The following is an 8,582-nucleotide window of genomic DNA, read 5'->3' on the forward strand; positions in this document are numbered from 1 at the left end:
TTACCTATGATAAAACACAGAACCAGAGGATTTTACATAAAGGTTTGTAGAAATTAACCACAATTAAGTCTGTGTGGTTGTCTCATAAAAATCAGTTTACAGTCTGCTGAGACATCTAAAAAAAGGTAGTCCTCTTTTGACACTCTGTTGTTGAAATTTGCAGATAACCATGGGGGGGGACCCAATGTGAACACAAAGGAAGAGCACGAACTCACCTCCTCAAAAATACATACCAAGTTTATAGCTACAAATGGAATAATTCTCACTGAAAAAGAACTGAAACTAGATGAATAGCTCCTTCCACAGCTAGGGATAAAAGGACCACATTAAGCTGGGACTGAGAGATAGAGAAAAGGCCTTGCCTAAAACCCCAACCCAGCACGTGGACACACAATAAGGAGGGAGATCACAGTTATGAAACTTCTCACCTTGTTTAGGTGTTTGTGCCCCACATCAGGCACCGCAACCTTTGAGACTTGCATCAGAAGACAAGTCTGGCTTTAGAAACAAATAAGCTTACACTCACATGGCCAGAGGGGCTGTGGTGATTTGAGATATTCCCTTTTTCTTTTTTTTTAATTGTATCCACTTATTTGATATATATATAGAGAGATCATGGGAGTGGGGGAGAGGGGCAGAGGGAGAGGGATAGGCAGACTCCCCACTGAGTAGGGAGTCCACCATGGCCAGATCCCAGGACCCCAGGATCATGACCTGAGCCAAAGGCAGGTGATCCCAAAGCAGATGCTTAACTGACTGGGCCACTCAGGTGCCCCTGAGATACCCACTTTGAGGGACTTTTGCATGGACTCATTTGTCCTGGGATTCAGCACAAAGGTAATAGTTTGGGAAGTGACCAGATGGTAAGTGAAGGCGATGCATTTGTTAATTTTGAAGTATCTCCTGGAAGGGTGGGACCAGTAGAACTTTGAAGAAAATGGTGAGTGCCATTTTTGCATTCTACCTCTGTCTTGGTAGTGCTGGTGCCCAAGACACAGCCTTGGTAAAACTGCAGGCATGCCTAGATAAGTACTCATCTCTGCAGTAGATGTCCCCTGCTCTAGCACTCTTCTCCTGTATTACTAATGCCTCCAATTTGTCCCACCGTCATCACTTTCCCAAGGTCTTGCTATGGGCAAATGCAGTCTACACAATTGATGCCTCTTGATTGCCTGGCTCTGGAGGTCAGAGGGATGTGTATTTCTGGGCCCCATGCAACTGAAGTCAGGAAGTCAGTTCAGAATAGGCTATCACACCCAGTGCACTGCATGAAGGCCGATGGAAATGCACCCTTAGTCTACCTAAAAAAAAAAAAAAAAAAAAAGATTTCTGCTGAAGTTTCAATCTGAAGATATAAACTTCAGGTATGCAACACATCTGGAAGCTACAGAGGTGCTCTCAGGGGATGTGAGCAGAGAGCCACCATCTTTGTGTACTCATTTGAAATCACCAAAGCAAAGAGATACCTCCCATAAAGGAACATACACACTCTTCTGAAACACCAATTCTTGCAAATAAGTGGGGCAGACACCTCCAGATCTTTTGGTCTGAAGATCAGCAGAGTCTATGATTGTGGTCCCACAGGACTGTATATGTGTTTACACAAGCTAAAAGCAGTTGCCTAAAGATCTGGCTTCCAGTCAGCCTGAAGCTAAGTCTTGACTGAGATCCTTCCCTTTAGAACACTACAAGTCTTGGTACATCCTCAACAGTTAATACTTAGGAAGAATAAATGAAGCTTCTGAGACTACCACGTGCTAGGTAAATTTGAATGATATTTCATCTCCTACACAAGGACACTCCCTCGCGTCTAGGAGAGGTAACTGTTTCACATAATACACAGAAACAAACACAGAGAGTGAGATAAAATAAACAGACAGAGAAATGACTATATTCCAAATGAGAGAACAAGACACAAGCTCAGGGAAAAAATTAATGGAAATAACCAATCCACTTGATAAAAAATTCAAAGTAACAGTTATAAAGATTCTCACCAAACTCAGGAGAAACTCACAGGGTGAACACTGTGAGAGCTTCAACAAAAAGAAAGAAAATATAAGAAAGTACCAATCAGATGTCTGAGGAATACAACAACTAAACTAAAAAGTACATTAGAAAAGTTCAACGAAAGACTGGATGAAGCCAACTGATCAGCAAGCTCAACAACAGGGCAGCATAATTCACCCAAACAGAAGAACAATAAGAAAGTAGAACTTTAAAACGTGAATATAGCTTAAGAGACTTATGGGACAATATCAAGTGGAATAGTATTCCCATTATAAGGGTTCCAGGAGGAAATGAGACAGGGCAGAAAACTTATTTGAGGAAATAATCATGGAAAATTTCCTTGACCTGGAAAGAAAAAATATATTCAAGTCCAGGAAGCAGAGAGAGCTCCAATTAAGGTATAGAGATCCACACCAAGACATTAGTCAAAATTTCAAAAGTTAAAGAGAGTATCTTAAAAATGGTAAGTGAAAAACAACTTTTTACACACAAGGGAAGCCCTATGAGACAATCATCTGATTTTTCAGCAGAAACTTTCCAGGCCAGGAGAGAATGGCATGACTTAGCCAAAGTGCTGAGAGGAAGAAAGTTCCATTTGCATGCAGACCAAACTGATCTAAGAGATATTTACAGAACATACCATACAAAAGTAGCAGAATACACATTCTTTATCTTTTTAACCTAAAACAAAACAAAATAAAACGGTTGTATTTTCAAGATAAGTTTTAGGTTCACAGGAAAATTGAGCAGAAACTACAGAGAATTCTTATATATTCCTCATCTCCACAAATGCACAACCTCTCCCACTATCCATATCTAGCATGATAGGATACATTTGTTATGACCAATGAACCTAGGTTAACATGTAATTAGCTTCCAAAGTCGATAGTTTACGTTAAGTTTCACTAATGATGTCATTCACCATGTGGATCTTGATAAATGTATAATCAGGTGTATCTACCATTATAGTATCATACTGAACATTGTCACCTTAAAAATCCTCTCTGCTCTGTCTGTTCATCCTTCCCTCCTCCTCTAAACCCTAGCAAACACAGATACTTTAACTGCTTCACAGTTCTTACTTGTACAGAATGTCATGGTGGAATCATACATATAAATTTCATATTTCTTCTTTACTTAATAGTAAGTATTTAAATTTCTTCCATGTCTATTCATGGCTTGATAGCAAATTTATTGTAGCACTGAATCTCATATGATGTAATGAAGTTTTTTTGTGTTTTTTTTTCCTTTAATCTATTCACCCACTTAAAGACACCTTAGTTGATTCCAAGTTCTTGGCAATTATGAATAAAACTGCATTAACATCCATGTGCAAGTCTGTATGTTGACATGTTTTCAACACATTCAGGTAATTACAAAGACTGTCATTGCTTGGTAATATGGTAAGAGTATGTTTAGTTTTGGAAGAATCCACCAAACTGTCTTCCAAGGTGGCTATACCATTTCATTCCCACCATCGATGAATGAGAGATTCTGTTTTTCTATACCTTTTCCAGCTTTTGGGATCATCTGTTTTGGATTGTGTCCATTCTCACAGGTAGGTGGTGCCATCTCATTTTAAACTTGCAATTTCCTGCTGTCAGAAGAAGTTGAACATCTTTCCATCTGTTTTCTTGCCAACTATAAATCTTTGCTCAGGTCATTGTTCAGGTCTTTGTCCAATTTTTAATTGGGTTGTTCATTTTCTAATGTTGCATTTTTAAGATTTCTTGTATATTTTGGATAATGGTTATTTATCAGATGTGTCTTTTGTTAATATTTTCTCCCAGTCTGTTGCTTGTCTTCTCATTCTCTTGACATTGTCTTTTGCAGAGAAGAAGTTCTCTTTTTAAAGGATTTTATTTATTTATTTGACAGACAGAGATAACAAGTAATCAGAGAGGCAGGCAGAGGGAGAGGGAGAAGCAGGCTCCCCACTGAGTGCAGAGCCCGATGCAGGGCTCGATCCCAGGACCCTGGGATCATGACCTGAGCTGAAGGCAGAGGTTTTAACTCACTGAGGCACCCAGGAGCCCCCAAAGAAGAAATTCTTAATTTTAATAAGGTCCACATAATCAATTGTTTCTTTCACGGACCATGTCTTTAATGTTGTATCTAAAAATCATTATCAGACCCCAGGCCATGGATTTTCTCCTATACTATATTGTAGGAGTTCTATACTTTTGAATTTTACACTTAGGTCTGTGATCCATTTTGAGTTAATATTCATGAAGGGTATATGGTCTGTGTCTATTTTTTCCCATGTTAATGTCTAGTTGCAGCATTATTGGTTGAAAAGACCTTCATTTCTGTAGTATATTAACTTTGCTCCTTTGTCAAAGATCAATTGACGTACTTCTGTGGATCTATCTATGGGCTCTCTACCCCATTCCATTAGTCTGTCTATTCTTTTACCCATAACCACACTATCTTGATTACAGAGTTTTATAGTAAATCTTTTTTTTTTAATTTTTTTTTTATTTGACAGATAGAGATCACAAGTAAGCAGAGAGGCAGGCAGAGAGAGAGAGAGGAGGAAGCAGGCTCCCTGCCGAGCAGAGAGCCCGATGCGGGGCTTGATCCCAGGATCCTGGGATCATGACCTGAGCCGAAGGCAGAGGCTTTAATCCACTGAGCCACCCAGGCGCCCTATAGTAAATCTTGAAGAAGAGTTTGACCTGTGCTCTGACTTTATTCTTCTTCAATAGTATGTGGGCTATTCTTGATCTTCAACCCTTTCAAGTAAATTTAGAATCAGTTTGTTGATATCCTTAAATTAATTTGATGAGATTTTGATAGGGATTGTGTGGAATCTATAGAGGAATTTTGAAGAACTGACATCTTGACCATATTGAATCTTTTTATCCACGAATATGGAGTCTCTCAATTTCCTTTGTTCAATGATACTTTCCATCAGTACTTTGAATTGTTCTTATATAAATAAAAGGGGTATTTTTCAAAATAGATCTTTTTCCCTTTCTCCTGTTAAAGGCATGAGGAAATTTTTCTCCACTATTAACTATGGTAGAGCTCCTGGAGGTAAAACTCACAGATGTGTGGAGGATCCTTATGGTTGGAACCCCTTGCAGTTCCTTTTTGTTTTGGGGGCTTCCCCCCCCCACACACCACATAGAGTTCTTATATGAGTCATAACCACACTACAACTTCAAGGAATACACTAATTACAGTTTAGGTTTCCCAACCCCAGGACTGGTTTCTGTGGAAGTTTCTGCTCTGGAAGGTTCTAATTCTCTATATCTGCCTGTCTCTGTCTCCAGTTTTAGGAGCAGGGATTTGTCCATGAACTCACTCCAAAAAATCTAAGGAGAGTTGCTTATTTTTCAGCTTTTCGCTTGTTAGGATGGAGTGACAATTTCTAGGCTCCTTATTTGTTAGATCAAACCAGTTATGCTTCTATTTGAGAGAGGGAGAGAAAGAAATGGGGAGGTTAGCAAAAAGAGAGGAAGAAGGATAGTCCTAAGGAGCCTCCCCACTGAGCATGGAACCTGATATAGAGCTCTGTCTCAGAACCCTGAGATCACAACCTGAGCCTAAACCAAGACAGCATGGCCCAGGGACCCCCAATTATGCTTATTTTTTAATCAAAATCTTCAAGTCTCACAAACTCTTATATCTCTTTTCTTACTTGCCTTTCCAATTAACTCACTAATCTAAAGGTACAAATGCCTACTAAATTAGATAAGGCCACTGAAAGCTGGAGGGAATTAAATAATAATGTGTAACCAAGATATATAATGTACCTATTTTCATGGTTTTACCATCTAGTGGAATAAACCCAAGTGAATTACTTCCATAACTTTTACCTGACTGTTCAACCTAGTTAATAAACAATTTGGTCTCTGGATTATATCTTTTGCATGTAGAACATGATATCATATAAGAATACTTTTAAATTTTAATGAAAATTATTTTCAGTACTAAATGAAGCAAACACTAAGTTAAAACTGTTGTGGTCCTTGGGAGTAATTTCAGTCATGAATTGCAACAAGTCTGACAATAGTTACAAGTGGAAAATACATAAGCAATGGAAAGACAATGCACTGGGGAGAGATGATTTAAGAAAATTAGATTTCTTTACTGGTATAGTGTATTTTCTTTTAAATAGAAAATCACTACTTCAAGCTTAATCTAAGTTTCAGGCAAAAGAGTCTATGATGTTGATCATTTATGTCCTGAGATTAAGGTAGAACACAAAAATAATTTGAAATTTTGGGGACGCCTGGGTGGCTCAGTTGGTTAAGCAGCTGCCTTCAGCTCAGGTCATGATCCCAGCGTCCTGGGATCGAGTCCCGCTTCGGGCTCCTTGCTCAGCAGGGAGCCTGCTTCTCCCTCTGCCTCTGCCTGCCGTCCTGTCTGTGTGTGCTCGCTCTCTCTCCCTCTCTCTCTCTCTCTCTGACAAATAAATAAATAAAATCTTTAAAAATAATAATAATAATAATAATTTGAAATTTTGCCATGTTCACAAATGTGAAATTGCCCTAGTAGTAGGATGACCCATTAAGTAAGAAGCACTCTGTATGTTTCCAAGAGGTTCTGCACAGTGACTCACTTCAAGGATTTTAAATAAGTCTACCTAACCAAATGGGAAGTTTGCACGGCAGAAAGAAGTTGTAGCCTTTCCAGCAATACAATATGCTAAAAATATTTTAATACATCTAGTATTTTTAACATCAATATTTTTACAAGTCAATGTCACCTTGTTTTTACTTATTTTCTAAGTTAAACACCTTCAATTATTCATTAAGAATATTGTAAATTTGTTCGAACAAAAACCTAGTTGAAAAAATATTTATCATGTGCATTGAAATAAATATTGCTCTTAGTGTATGTAAAAGGCCTGTCCCATGTTCTTTTTTTCCCTCCTACATGAATGTTAAGTTCCAGATTGTCACCTCCTTATGAGAAGCCTTCTGCACTTTTGTGTCTGTACAGAGTTCAAGTAAATTCTTTTCACATTTCCTATTGTGAAATTAGTAATTAATTGTCATATTTAATGAAAAGCAGTAAGACAAAACTGCTTGTAGGTTTGAGAACACACTGATAAATCAAATTAATTAATAGTATATTATGGAGAGGGGAGAGATGGCTGGGAAGGAGCCCCAACTCTGATTCAAGTCACCAACAGGCCTGGCTCTGGCTGGACGGATGACCATGGGTGTCTTGGCCTCCTGAGGCGGGGCTTCCCTGCTCCCCGTGCCAAAACCCAAACCCGAAGAGGCACTGGACCTGAGCCAACTGCCACTGGAGCTGCTCCTGGTGGTGCTGAGCTATGCAGCCCCCACATGCTGCTGGGGTGCTGCTGCAGAGGGTGCCAGGGTTGAGGTGCCTTGGTGGACGGCAGACACTTGGCTGCTCATACTGGCCTGAGACCATGGTACCCTGCTGTTGCTTGCTCACAGCTGCCTGTCCCCAGCCCTCCCCCACCCATCAGCCTGCGATGGCAGGCACTGCCTCCTGGGCAGCTTCTGTCAGCGCAGTCCATTGGGATGCAACTTCATCCTCAACCCTTGTGGCCAGGAAGGCCTTCAGAAATGAATGGTGAAGCATGGTGAGGATGGCTGGGTGGTGGAGGTAACAGGTGAATGGTGCTGTGGGCCCCTTCCCAGGCCAGCTTCATGTCTTCCTTGGGCTGGTGTCGCAAAAAACAGGTGTTGGAGCTGGTGGAGGAGGGTTGCGGCCAGGGCTGCTAGAGAGTGGAAGACTGAGATTTGTGTCTATGATTGGTGGGGAGCCTGACGCAACAGTGGCTGTATGTACTGACTCCTTGTCCAACTTCTAGATGCCAGCCAGACTGTGCTGGATAAATTCTCTGCTGTGCTCGTTCCCATCCAACAGTGGAACAACACTGTCTGCATTCAGGTCACCCACGTGTTCTCCAGCATCAAGATGGGTGTCTGCTTTGTGTCTTTCCAACACTGGGGCCAGGACATGCAGTTCTAGGGTGGTCACTATGGAGCCCATGTGACCAACTCCAGTGTGGTCATGTGGGCCCAGCTGTCTTAGGTGAGAGCTGCCCTGGCACAACAATCTGACTTCCAGGACAACAATCTGACTTCCAGGTGACTTCCAGGACTGGGGACCATTGGCTAGAACTTCTCATTAACCAAGGGCATGTACCTCCCTGGCGTTCTGGGTACTCCGGGATCCCTTCAAAGGTTCTGCCAGGGCCCTCCTTCTGGCTCTAGGGACTACTAGAAAAAAGTCTTTCTTCAGAGTTCCCTACTGCTGTTGTAGGGCAGTCCTCCCCCCAGAGGTCCCCTGATTCAGCCCCAGTCTGACTCTCCTGTCTTTTCACCTTTCTGCTTTTAGGGGGCTTTATCAGTCCCGTTAGAGAAGGCCACTCATCTCGGAAGTAGAATCACATCCTTATGGCTGGGAAAAGTCCAGCCACCTCAAGTGGCAAACTTAACCTCCTACAAATTCAAGGCTGGGACCAGGTCTCCCCTTTGAAAGTCAACCAGCACAAAAAAATGTGTGGAGATCTCAAGGACCCTGTGATTGTATGGTGTATAAAATTGTATTTTATATTGAAATTTTCCACAACTTTGAGAGAA

General features: G+C 41.0%; 1 pseudogene; it reads left to right on the forward strand.

The window, feature by feature from the left end:
- Positions 1 to 7,201: 7,201 nt before the first annotated feature.
- LOC111140183 lies at positions 7,202 to 8,031 on the forward strand (annotated as a pseudogene).
- The last annotated feature ends 551 nt before the right edge of the window (positions 8,032 to 8,582 follow it).

Source organism: Enhydra lutris, unplaced genomic scaffold (genome assembly GCF_002288905.1).
Source record: "Enhydra lutris kenyoni isolate GAN:26980312 unplaced genomic scaffold, ASM228890v2 scaffoldscaffold230, whole genome shotgun sequence".
NCBI classification, from domain to species: Eukaryota; Metazoa; Chordata; class Mammalia; order Carnivora; family Mustelidae; genus Enhydra; species Enhydra lutris.